Source organism: Dryas octopetala, chromosome 2, assembly GCF_963921425.1.
Source record: "Dryas octopetala chromosome 2, drDryOcto1.1, whole genome shotgun sequence".
Lineage (NCBI taxonomy): Eukaryota > Viridiplantae > Streptophyta > Magnoliopsida > Rosales > Rosaceae > Dryas > Dryas octopetala.
Window position 1 is genome coordinate 16745097 of NC_141367.1, and position 12931 is coordinate 16758027.

A 12931-nucleotide genomic window follows, 5' to 3' on the forward strand; every position below is an offset into this window, starting at 1 on the left:
TTGGAGAGTCTATAAAAGTGACATGGTATTCAAAAAGTCATTGACTTTATTAAATGATAGACTTTAAAAGACTTTCATGGACTTTGTATTGTAAATTATGTTATATCAAAGTCAATAATTCTCCAGCGTTCCCCCTGCAGATTTCAAAGGATTTCAAATATTAAAAAGCTATTAAAAAAGTTGTATTTTTTTTTTTAAAGAGTGATGCTAAACCCGCTAATCTTATTTTTTCACCCACCTCTTAATTTATTTTTTTCTAATTACTATATCCTCTTATATTAATTTTCTTTTTCTCTTATATTTTAATTAACTTCTCATCCTGGGTTGGAACCAATAGCGTTCTCACAATGCAATGTAACAGCAAGATATTCAAACCAACCACTTCACGTACAATCTTTAAGTACTCAACAAAATCACAAGATTATATATTCAGAATTTGAGAAATAATGTTACCATCACATCAGATAATGTTCTCAACCTGTCAATTCAATTAGACAAATTCTAACAACTAGTTAAAACACAATATTTGTCAGTCTAACAACATAAAAACATAAAATTCAGAACACTTACAATAAATTATGGAACAAAATAATTTTGGTCCCTACAATTCTAGCCCCAACTTTTTATATTGTTTGCAATATTAGGACAATTTATAACACATGCATCTCGGTCTTGAAGCTCATTCTCATTCTACTCACTCACGAAGGACAAAAAAATAAAAAACATATTGGAGAAATCCTAAAATAAATAATAAAAAATTATATCAAAGTTATTAGAAGTCTATAAAAATCCTTCAAAATCTATGAGAAAAGTCAAGGAAACTCTAATAGAATTTTGTCAAAGTCTATGTGGAGTTTATGAAAGTCATTAAAAATCCATCAACTCTACCAAAGTCAATGACTTTTAAAAACTCTACAAAAGTCCATTAAAATCTTAATTGAATACACCCCCCTTAGAGTGCAGTCTATTTTATGAGTCTTTTTTAGATTAAGACCGGTAGTAATTTAAGGTTTTTAATTAAGTTCTTTTATTTTTCTTCTTTGACGGCTTTATGTTAGGTTAACTCTAAGATTTTGGGCTCGGCCCAAAATCTCGGAGTTAAAACCTAACACGCAGCCTCTACAAAGCCCATTCTATAACCTAAGAGGGGAAATACCCTTCAAATAGGGAGAAATACCCTTCAAATCGAGGAAGAACTTTATTATGAATTAAAATGATTTTTTTTATAAATTATTATGAATTAAAATGATTTTCTTACAAATTTTAAAACACTCATGGTCTCTATTTAAAAACTGTTTTTATAAAGAATATAAGTCTAATTATCTCTTAATTAAATTTGTTAAGTTGAATAAAAAGTTAACAAATCCAAAAAAGAGAAATATACTCTTGTCTTTCCAATTACTTTGGCAGTTGCCAAACCCACTGATTAACCGCAGCATTAAATTTCATTCAAGGGTGTTTGATCAAGGTGAGCAGCAAGATAGAGGTGTATAATGGATTGGGCTGACCTATAGGTCTTCTAGTCCATTTAATACTGGCCTAACCCGAACTGGCATAACCTGATCTGGCATGACCTTAGGCTGGTTGGTCCAAGCACAACCACCAAACCATGGGTCAGACCATCCCAAACTCATGACGAGGCTGGGCTTGAGCCATGATCACCTCAAACTTTATGATAAATTAAAAATATTATTGCTATGAATACAATATGAACAATGGAAGTTTTACGAAGGTGTTAGGGCGTTTTTTATGAGTGCTCCAGCTAGATAGTATTGAAGATGAGAACATTCACCCATGGGTTGGAGTTGAGCCCATAACCTCTCGAAGGAAAGCCGACCTAGAAAAAGAGGCCCTGTTGCGGTATTGTTAGGATAAAGCACAATAGTAATGAGGATGACCTTTGAATCTACATGGTGAATGAAAATGGATGTGGTGTGTGGGAGCAAGAACCATGGTAAAGTGGTGAAGGAGCATTGCATGGGTTGTGTTGGGGCCTTTTGCTTTAAATTTAAGGTTTGAGTTTTGAGGATTTGAGGGTTCTTAAGGGTAATTTTGGCTTGGATTTGAGGCGTATTGACTGGAGTACTTGGTGATTTTTGGACTAGAAATCATGTATTTGGGTGAAGTGGCTTGTGTTTTGAATGAGCACTCAAAGTAACAAATTTGAAACCATTTTGGCAGAGTTTCCCCTCCTCCATCCATGTGTATCTCTTTTCTAAAAATAAAGCATTTTTATAGGCAAAATATGGGCAAGTGGTCTGATAAAGGCATTAAATGTCCTCAAGAAATCCCTCTCAAGCAATCCTCTCTTTGGTAGTGAATTGCTCCAAATTGGCCTAAAGGAGGTGAGATGTTGTTGGATTTTAGGTTCTGAACTTCTGATATTATGTGAGACTGTGTATGAACCATTGGATTTTATGTCCCTCTCTTTAGGATTCTAAGGTTTATGTCCTCTAATCAATTAATAAGTTTTGAACATGTGAGGGCCAACAAGAATCACTAGGGTTTTGCTTTCTGGTGGGGGTTACGGAAGGTTTTGGGCTTAATCCTTAATTTAGCACTCAATGACTAGATTTAATACGATGAGGATATGAGCAGGGGTGGACCTATATGGGTCGAGTGAAGGAAAGTGCCCTATTCATCATTTTGTCCAGTCACGAGCTTTCCCCAACAACTCAACATATCTTTGAAGTTTTCAAGGGTATAGGCAAGTTGTTTGAGAAAATGCCTAAATAGAGGCTGATAAGGGGAATTTGCAGCTTGTAAGGGCAAAAATATTACAACTACAGTGTTCTCTTTCATGAATGAAAATAATGTTAGTTAATTCTTTCTCTTCAAACAAAATATTTGAGCACTTCCTCATTTTGCCCTGAGCGACAAAAATTTCTAGATCCGTCATTGGATATGAGTATAATTTTAGCATTATTATACAATATAGTTTCTCATAGTTACTCAAAATATGTCTCATTTAGCATTATTATACATTTTACAGTTAGTCAAAATGTGTCCCTTACTTTTTTTTTTTAAATTAAAATTTTTATTGAAGAAGACTAAGAGCTCGTTTGACATTGTTTTTATAACTGTCAAAAGCGCTTTCAGATTAGTAAAAACGCTTTTGGTTGCGTTTGACAGAAATAAATAAAAGCGTTTTGGGTTATAAAAGCGCTTTTAAGAAATTTTTTGAGAAGCACCTGGCATGTCAAGTGTTTTCTCATGAAGCACTTCCAAGTGCTTTTGCATGAATCACTTATAATTTTTTATAAAAATTTGTTTATACTTCTTAATAGAAGTGCTTCCACTAAAAGAGCTCTTAAGTAAAAACGCTTCCAAAAAGTAGTGGCAAACGGGCCCTAAAACGAATTACAATAAGCTTGTAGCTGTTCCCAACCCAACTAGCAGATTGTTCGCTACTTAGAGAAAACCTAGCTACAACATGAGCAGCCCCATTACCAAATCTAGATACATAAGCATAACTAGGATTAAGAAAATTCCGCCAAACACTTTTAGCCTCCTCCAAAAGGTGCTCGTCCGGCGCCAGATCCTCTTCAATACGCTAAAATCTATTAATAATCAACTGAGTATTAGATTCTAACCTAAAAGAAGACAATCTAGCACCAAAAGCAAAATGAAGCCCGGATAACAACGCCATTCTCTCAGCCTGTTAAGGTGAAGCAATGTGACCAAGAGGTTGGGCCATAGTCATCACAACCTCCCTGTGCGAATCACGAACGATTGCACCCACACCACCACACTCAATTCAGGATTGTAAGCACCGTCAATATTTAGTTTAAAGGAACCAAAAAGGAGAACACTTTGGCCACCCCGCTGCCGACCACCCTGCGGCTTACTAGAGGACAATTGGGTCCGAGAAAACTCATCACAATACTACAAAGCAAGTTCAAAAATGACAGCAGCAGGCAGCGAAGACTTCTCGTGTACCCTTGCATTACGTTGAAACAAAATTCTCCATGCAAGCACAACAAACTAGTTTTCTTCCATGGCAGTAAATTCTCACATCTCAACCATTAAAAAGTCTGCAAAACTAGAGCCACGCCAAGATTTTAAAAGGTGAGAAACCAGGAAAAAATTTCTAAACTAACCTGGCAGCCGAACAACCCCATACAGCATGTAGCACATTCTCTGGAAGCATACCACACTTAGCACAACTTGTGAAATAACAAAGATACACTAGTACACAAGCCCAAGACCACACAAAAGCTGTGAAGAAGAACAAACCAGAAACTATGAAAATAGCATAATAGAAAAAGGCACCAAAATAAACTCTGCTGCACTGATTAAACCTCAGTACGCTAGTACAGATAAACCTTGTGAGATCTTAGTTAATGAATGCCAAAAAGCAATCATTAACAGCTGGACCTATTAACTAGACAGAGCCTATAAAGTAAACTAATTAAAAGTTGATAGGCCTTGAGCCACAAAAACAAAACAGAACATAAAAGATGTTTTATGTTTCCAAAAGATACTTTAAAAACTTAACACTCCCCTTTAAAGTGATTTTTGGAAACTAGCCCAAGCTTTGCACGAAGAGCTTCAAAGGGTCCTTTGGAGAGAGCCTTGGTGAATATGTCTGCAACATTATCCTTACTCCTCACCTCCACATTGTTGATTGTACCATCAAGAACTTTCTCACGAATGAAATGATGCTCAATTTCAATATGCTTTGTTCTAGCATGACACACTGGATTTGAAGCAAGCTTGATCGCACTTTGATTGTCACCAAACAGAGTAGTTGGCTTGTGAATAGGCAGATAGACATCCTTGATGAGTCTTTGAAGCCAAACACACTCTTGTGCAGCAAGTGTAGCAGCCTTATACTCTGCTTCTGTTGTAGAAAGAGACACTGAGTCTTGCTTTTTGCTGCACCAAGAGACTCCTGCAGAATTGCAGAAAAAAACATAACCAGATGTGGACTTTCTTTGGTCTAAGTCTCCACCCAAGTCAGCATCTGTGTATCCACTCAGCAAAAACTGACCACCTTTTTTGTAGAAGAGTCCCAAATCAAGTGTAGAGTGTACATATTTTAGAATATCCTTCGCAGCTTCTAAATGTGGCTTTCGAGGCTCCTGCAAGAATCTACTGACAAGTCCAACTAAGAATGCAATATCTGGTCTTGTTATAGTCAAATAGAGAAGGCTACCAACAAGGGCTCGATAAGTTTTAGAATCTGGAAGAAGTGATCCTTCCTTACTTCTCAATTTCTTATCTTTATCAAGTGGAGTAGACCGTTTCTTAGAGAGCTTCAACCCAAATTTTTGAACAAGCTTCTGAGCATATCCTTCTTGTGATAGGACAATTCCATTCCCTATATTTTTCACTTCTAAGCCAAGAAAATAACTTAACTCACCCAAATTCTTCATATCAAATCGAGTAGAAAGTTCTGCCCGTAGCTTTGCAATCTCATTTTCATCATTTCCAGTCACAATCATATCATCCACATACAAAAGAACCACCATGTGCAGGTCTCCATGCTTCTTAACAAATAGACTAGAGTCTGAACTTGAAGTACAGTAACCACAAAATTGCAAGAACTCAGCAATTTTTCCATACCATGCACGTGGCGCTTGTTTAAGCCCATAAAGAGCCTTTTTTAGTTTGCAAACAAAGTCTGGATTTGTTTCGGATAAATAGCCTGCTGGTTGCTCCATATAAATATCTTTGTCAAGATCTCCATATAAAAACGCATTTTTTACGTCAAGCTGCCAAAGCTTCCATCCTTGAGATGCTGCCAAAGAAATCACCACACGAACCGATGTCAATTTTGCTACGGGACTAAAAGTCTCTTCATAGTCATCTCCATAGCTTTGAGAGAAACCACGAGCAACCAATCTGGCCTTAAATCTATCTATACTTCCATCAGCCTTCCGTTTCAATTTGTATACCCATTTGCATGTGATAAGATTCACATGATTAGGTTTGGGAACAAGGTCCCAAGTCTCATTTTTCATAAGGGCCTGCATTTCTTCATTCATGGCCTGCTTCCATTTTTTAATATCTTTAGCTTCTTCATAGCAGGAAGGTTCTTCATCATCAATTTGACCTGCAAAGAAGCAAGAATAAGTGCTTATAAAGTTTTCATCCCGATATCTTGCTGGTTTGGTGATGGTTCTTCTTGGCCTTTGATTTGTTTCAAGCTCTTCTTCCTGTGAGGCTCTTCCATCTTCCAATGCTTCCTTATCTTGAGGACAAAAACTCCCCCTTTCACCTTGCTCCAGGGAAGAAGAAGTAGAAAACTCAACTACTGTAGGTTGATGCTTATTTAACTTTTCACCATCACATACAGCATCCAAACCAAAATATGAAGATATTTCATCAAAAACCACATCTCTTGAAACAACAAAATTATGAGTTTCGGGATCCATACACTTCCAGCCTTTTTTCCTTTCATCATAGCCCACAAAGATACATTTTTTTGCTTTTGCATCAAGCTTACCTCTCCTTGATTCTGGCACATGAACATAACAAACTGAGCCAAAGACTTTGAAGTGCTTCACACTAGGTTTCTCTCCAAATAGCAATTCATAAGGAGACTTCATATTATTAGGACTTAGAGGCATTCGATTAATTACATAAGATGCACACACCATACCTTCTGCCCACAAGGCTTTTGGTAGATTTTTTGCATGTAGCCAGCTTCTACATGTTTCCATGAGATAGATGTCTGATCTTCCTCTCTGCAACTCCGTTTTGCTGTGGAGTCTCAGCACATGATAGCTTTCTGCTAATTCCACATTTCTGACAAAATTTAAAAAAACTTTCAGAAATAAACTCTCCACCATTGTCTGTGCGAAAACATTTAATTTTCAAGCCAAGAACACCCTCCACGGTCTCTTTAAATTCCTGAAACTTGGAGAGAACATCAGACTTGTGCTTCACAAAATAGACCCACGTGAATCTTGAAAAGTCATCAACAAGGACCAACATATACCGAAAACCAGAAAATGAAGAAGTTCTGGTAGGTCCAAATAAATCTCCATGAATACATTCCAAGGGAGCCTTGCTTCTGGACAAAGATTTCCCAAAAGGAAGGCGATGAGCCTTACCAAATTGGCATCCTTCACAAATCGCATTGCTGGGAAAGTTTGTCAAAATAGGCAAACCATTGACAAGGTTTTTCTGGACCATTACTTTAAATTTCTCCATATTCACATGCCCCAATCTAGCATGCCAAAGTGATACGTTTTCATTACAGCTTACTTTGTCAATATACGAAGAGGAAGCAGACAAAACAAACACATCTTTTACCCTTTTTCCAGTGTGCAAAACATCTGCCTGTATGACTTCAACATTTCGAAGAAATTTCACATCTTTTGGTCCAAATAAAACATACTGGCCAGCATCAACAGCATTTGCTACTGAGAATAAATTTTTTTTCATGCCAGGAATATGGAAAACATTTTTTAGAGTAATAGACTTATTACCTCCATCATTAACAATCACAGTACCTTCTTTTTCAACTTGGTGAACTGTGTTGTCAGCTGTCACCATGGCTTCCTTCCCTTCATGTGGTTGCAAGCTGGAGAAGTTTGACTCATCACCTGTTAAATGGTGGCCACAACCAGAGTCTACAATCCATTCATTTTGGAGATTAATGGACGCCAAGGCATCAATAGTTGAATTTTCTGCCAAGAAACAATTCCTCCAGTTATCTTCATCTTCTAAATGGCCAGAACCATGAGAGCCACCATTTCTTTCGACTAGATTACCTTCATTCAGTTTCACACGACAATATTTCTTGATGTGGCCAAGTTTTCCACAACGATGACATTTGAAAACCTTCTTATCCTTATGAGTAGATGAATCTGCAGGTGCAGTATCAGACTTTTTGAACTTCTTCTTGTCAAATTTAAAGCCCTTCCTCCTATTTGTGAAGAGTGCTTCTCCTGCGTTGCTTGAGATGGAAACTCCAGCCATTTGGCGAGCTAGAGTTTCTTGAGACGATAAAAGATTCTCAAATTCTTCCAAGGATGGTTGTCGATCCCACCCTTGAATTGAGGTGATAAAAGGAGTGTATTCTTTTTTCAAGCCACGAACAATATGCCTCCTTACTCGTGCTTCAGATACAGGCTCATCTGGATCTAAAAGCGAGATCTTGGAACACAAATTTTTAATCTTCAAGAAAAATTCAGAGATTGAGAGATCACCTTGAGTTGTATTTGTCAATTCATTTTCCAACATTTGTAGTCTACCAACGTCTTTCTTATTGAACAGTCTATTGAAAGTCTCCCAAATGTCATTTGCTGACTTACACTTGATAATATGATCAAACAACCCATGAGAAATAGACCTCTTCAACACAAATTCAGCCTTCGCGTTTGTAATAATCCATCTCTTCAAGGCTTCAGTATTGGCTACATTATCTTCAGGTTTGGTGATATTTGACCCAGCAACAACATCCCACAGATCTTCTCCAATAAGATAAGACTCCATACAAGATCTCCAAATCTTGTAATTTGACTGATTCAGCAGCTCTATGCCGAGGCCGACAACCCGACTTGACGAATCCATTCTAAATAAGACCACTGGCTGATCTTCTTCACCAAGGGATCTGGACAAAATTCAGTTCACCACCCTTGTGGCTCTGATACCATGTGAAATAACAAAGATACACTAGTACACAAGCCCAATACCACACAAAAGCTGTGAAGAAGAACAAACCAGAAACTATGAAAATAGCAGAATAGGAAAAGGCACCAAAATAAACTCTGCTGCTCTGATTAAACCTCAGTACGCTAGTACAGATAAACCTTGTGAGGTCTTAGTTAATGAATGCCAAAAAGCAATCATTAACAGCTGGACCTATTAACTAGACAGAGCCTATAAAGTAAACTAATTAAAAGTTGATAGGCCTTGAGCCACAAAAACAAAACAGAACATAAAAGATGTTTTATGTTTCCAAAAGATACTTTAAAAACTTAACACAACTAACATCTGATACCATCTTCCTCTTATGCAAACCAACCATACATGGGAGATCCTCATGAGATGCCCTCCACAAAAAATCCTTGACCTTAGTAGGGACAGTCAAAGCCCATAGCCAACGCCAAAATGCAAGGGAGGTAGAAGAAGAAGAATAAGAACCCACCTGCAGACTCAAAGCCTTGACCTCCATACCCAATTTATATGCACTACTTACTGTAAAATGACTTGCTGGCGTGAAATGCCATACCTACCGATCCAAAGATGAAGTAGGACCTAATGCGATAGACATGATAGCATCCACATTATCCTCCATGAAATTTTTTTGAACAAAATCAGCGTTCCAGCCATCATTAGGACTAATTAGCGAGGCAACAGAGGCATCCAAAGGCAAACAAGGCAGTGAATAAACCTGAAAAGTAGATATGCGGGGCAACCACAGATGACCATATATATATATATATAAGTATCCTCACCATTACCAATTCGACGTTGTAACCCAAGAACTAATAACTCACGCCTCCATAACAAGGACTGCCAAATGTATGATGCCGCTCACCCTTTGACAGCCTCAAGAAAAGAGCAAGCAAGAACATACCTCGCACGGAGAACTCGTGAAACCAAGTAATTTGAATTGAGAAGAATGCACCACTCTTGCTTAGCTAAAAGGGTTTAATTGAAAACACTTAGATCTCGGAAACCCATCCCTTCATCTCCTTGGAACGACACAAACGAGGCCAACCCACCCAGTGGATACCATCCTACCAATACCGTGCCATAAGAGAGATCATCTTCTTACAAAGTTTTTTGGGAATTTTAAACACACTCATAGTATAAGTAGGTGTTGCTTGAGCTACAGATTTAAGCAACACCGTTTTTCCAAGGCAAGAGAGGAACTTCTCTTTCCAACCAGCAACCTTTTTGTTTACACGCCCTACCACACCATTAAAAGCCTCAGATTTATTTCTCTCCACAATAGTAAGAAGACCAAGGTATCATTCATGAAAATCAACCTCTGAAACCTACAAAATATAAATCAAATCACCCTGAACTGACTCAGAAGTACCTGGAGAGAAAGAGAGAGCTTATTTATCCTGAGTAATAGCTTGCCCCGAAGCACCTTCATATTGAGCAAAAATACCCTTTAAAGCATGGCAAGCCGAAACTGTAGCATCAAAGAAAAGTAAACTATCATCTGCAAAGAAAATATGAGAAATTGACGGAGCATTAGCCGCCACCAAAACACCCGACAACTCCCCACACGTCTTTGCATGTTGTAATAAAGCTGAAAACCCCTCAGCACTTAAGAGAAATAAATATGGAGAAATAGGATCTCCTTGTCGAATGCCTCTAGTTGGCACAAAATAACCTGAAACTTTGCCCTGACAAATCACTGAATAAGAAACTATAGATATGAAATCCATTATCAGAGCCACAAATGGGAGAGCAAACCCCAATTGAAGCATTACAGCCCACAAAAAGTCTCATTCCACCCGGTCATAGACTTTAGTCATATTAAGTCTCAAAGCTACCTTAGGAGAGCAGGAACCTCTTCTAGAACGCATAGCATGCACCGTTTCATACGCCACAATGACATTGTCTAAGATATTACGGTGAGGAACGAAAGCACAATGTGTATCAGAAATAACAAAAGGAAAAACTAGCTTAAGCCTATTTGCTACTGCCTGATAAATAATTTTATAGATTACGCTGCAAAGCGCAATAAGACGGTATTGCATAACAAACTCCGGCTTAGGAACCTTAGGCACTAGTGCTAACAAGTGTGATTCAAATCAAGAACATTGCCTCCATCATTCAACACTGCCAATTAAATAGCGAGCCACAATCTCATCACCCACTTCCCCCCAAAATTGTTGGAAAAACACAGCAGGAAAATCATCAAAACCCGGGGCTTTGGTAGGAGGCATAGAATGCAAAGTTCTACTTGACAACTTTGATTTAAACAAATAAAAACATTGAGTTTTTCTCATTTAAGTATTGGTTTGTGTTTTTAAAGCCTAAAAAAACACGGGTTCCAATCTTATCATAATCATATGGGTTAAATACAAAAATGGTCTAAAAATTTTACAGTGAATCTTAATTTAGTCCACTAATTATAAAAAGTGTCAATTTGGTCCACAAATTTTTCAATTTGTACCAAAGCAGTACAAATGCTAATTTTCATAAAAAAATTAACGGAATTGGTCACATGAAAATGTGATAAATGGACTGAAATACCTCTGAAAATGTGGTCACTTGCTGTGCACATGATCACTTTTCGTTAAATTTTTCGATAGAAATTAACGTTTGTACTGTTTTGTTACAACTTGAAAAGTTCGTGGACCAAATTGACACTTTTTATAGTTAGTGAACTAAATTGAGATTTACTGTAAAGTTTGTAGACCATTTTTGTATTTAACCCTTTTATAAATAAGCACAATTTAATTAGGGTTAAATACAAAAATGATCCACCAACTTTACAATGAATCTCAATTTAGTCCACTAATTATAAAAAGTGTCAATTTGGTCCACAAACTTTTCAGTTTGTACCAAAACAGTACAAATGCTAACTTTTATCTAAAAATTAACGGAATTGGTCACATGAAAATGTGATGAACGGACTGAAATACCTCTGAAAATGTGGTCATTTGATGTGCACATGATCACTTTTCGTTAAATTTTTCAATAGAAGTTAACGTTTGTATTGGTTTGATACAACTTGAAAAGTTCGTGGACCAAACTGACACTTTTTATAGTTAATAGACTAAATTGAGATTCACTGTAAAATTTGTGGACCATTTTTGTATTTAACCCATTTAATTAAGAGGGTACCTTGCTAGCATGTTTTAAGACCTGACATGACCATATCACAAACCAAAGAGTACGAGATTTTTATGATAATTGCGTCAGGTCAAGCCAGCAAACACAACACAAATATCAATACGAATGGGTTTAGGGATACACTTATTGGCCAAGCTAGCATGTTTGATGATACTTATATAGAGATCCACTAAGAAAATGAATAGAACGGGTTTAATCATTGAACTACAATACGAAATAGATCCCCAAATAATTATCATTATGTCAAAGATAAGGTATACCTCAATGGAAGATGGTGCCCGACCAATATATATATATATATATATATAGACCATTTCTATTGAGGTATACTTCACCCTAAACATGATGAGGTATGGTTTGGGAAACCCACTGCGCATTGTAATTTGATGATCGAGCCGATAATTTTCTAAGTCTTTATACAAAAATCATCCTTGCAAAAAATTAGGTAAATCGGAAACCATTAAAACATCTTATTGTGATAGAATAAATAGACAAATATATGGATTCCATTAACAATTGAAATAGTAGCCCTTTAATCAAATAGTTAAACGATTTCTGATTTATCAATTTTTTTGCAAGGATGGTTCTTGTATATAGACTAAAAAAATAGACGGTTTTGATCATCAAATTACAATGCAGAGTGAGTTTCACAAATCATACCTCATCATATATGTTTAATTTGAGGTATACTTCAACAGAAGAGACTGTATATATATATATATATACACATGAAGGTTCCATTATAGGATACCTCATAGGGTCTACTCCTATATATTTTCAACAATCCGAACAGTCTATTTTTTAGATCTCTATTCATAAATCATTTTTGCAAAAAATTAGTCAAATAAAAAATTATTTGCATATCTAACATTGATCAAACAAATAGACGAATCAAAATTTTTCGATAAAACCGTCAATTTGTTTGATCAAAGTTAGATAGACAAATAATTTCTGATTTGGCTAATTTTTTACAATAATGATATATGAATAGAGATCTAAAAAATAAACGATTCGGATTGTTAAAAAATTATATGGGAGTGGGCCCTATGAGATATTTTACAAATAATTTTATTTGTAAGATCCTACAATGAAACTTTATTCTATATATATATATATATATATACAGTGGCGGATCCAGAAACCTTCTATTATG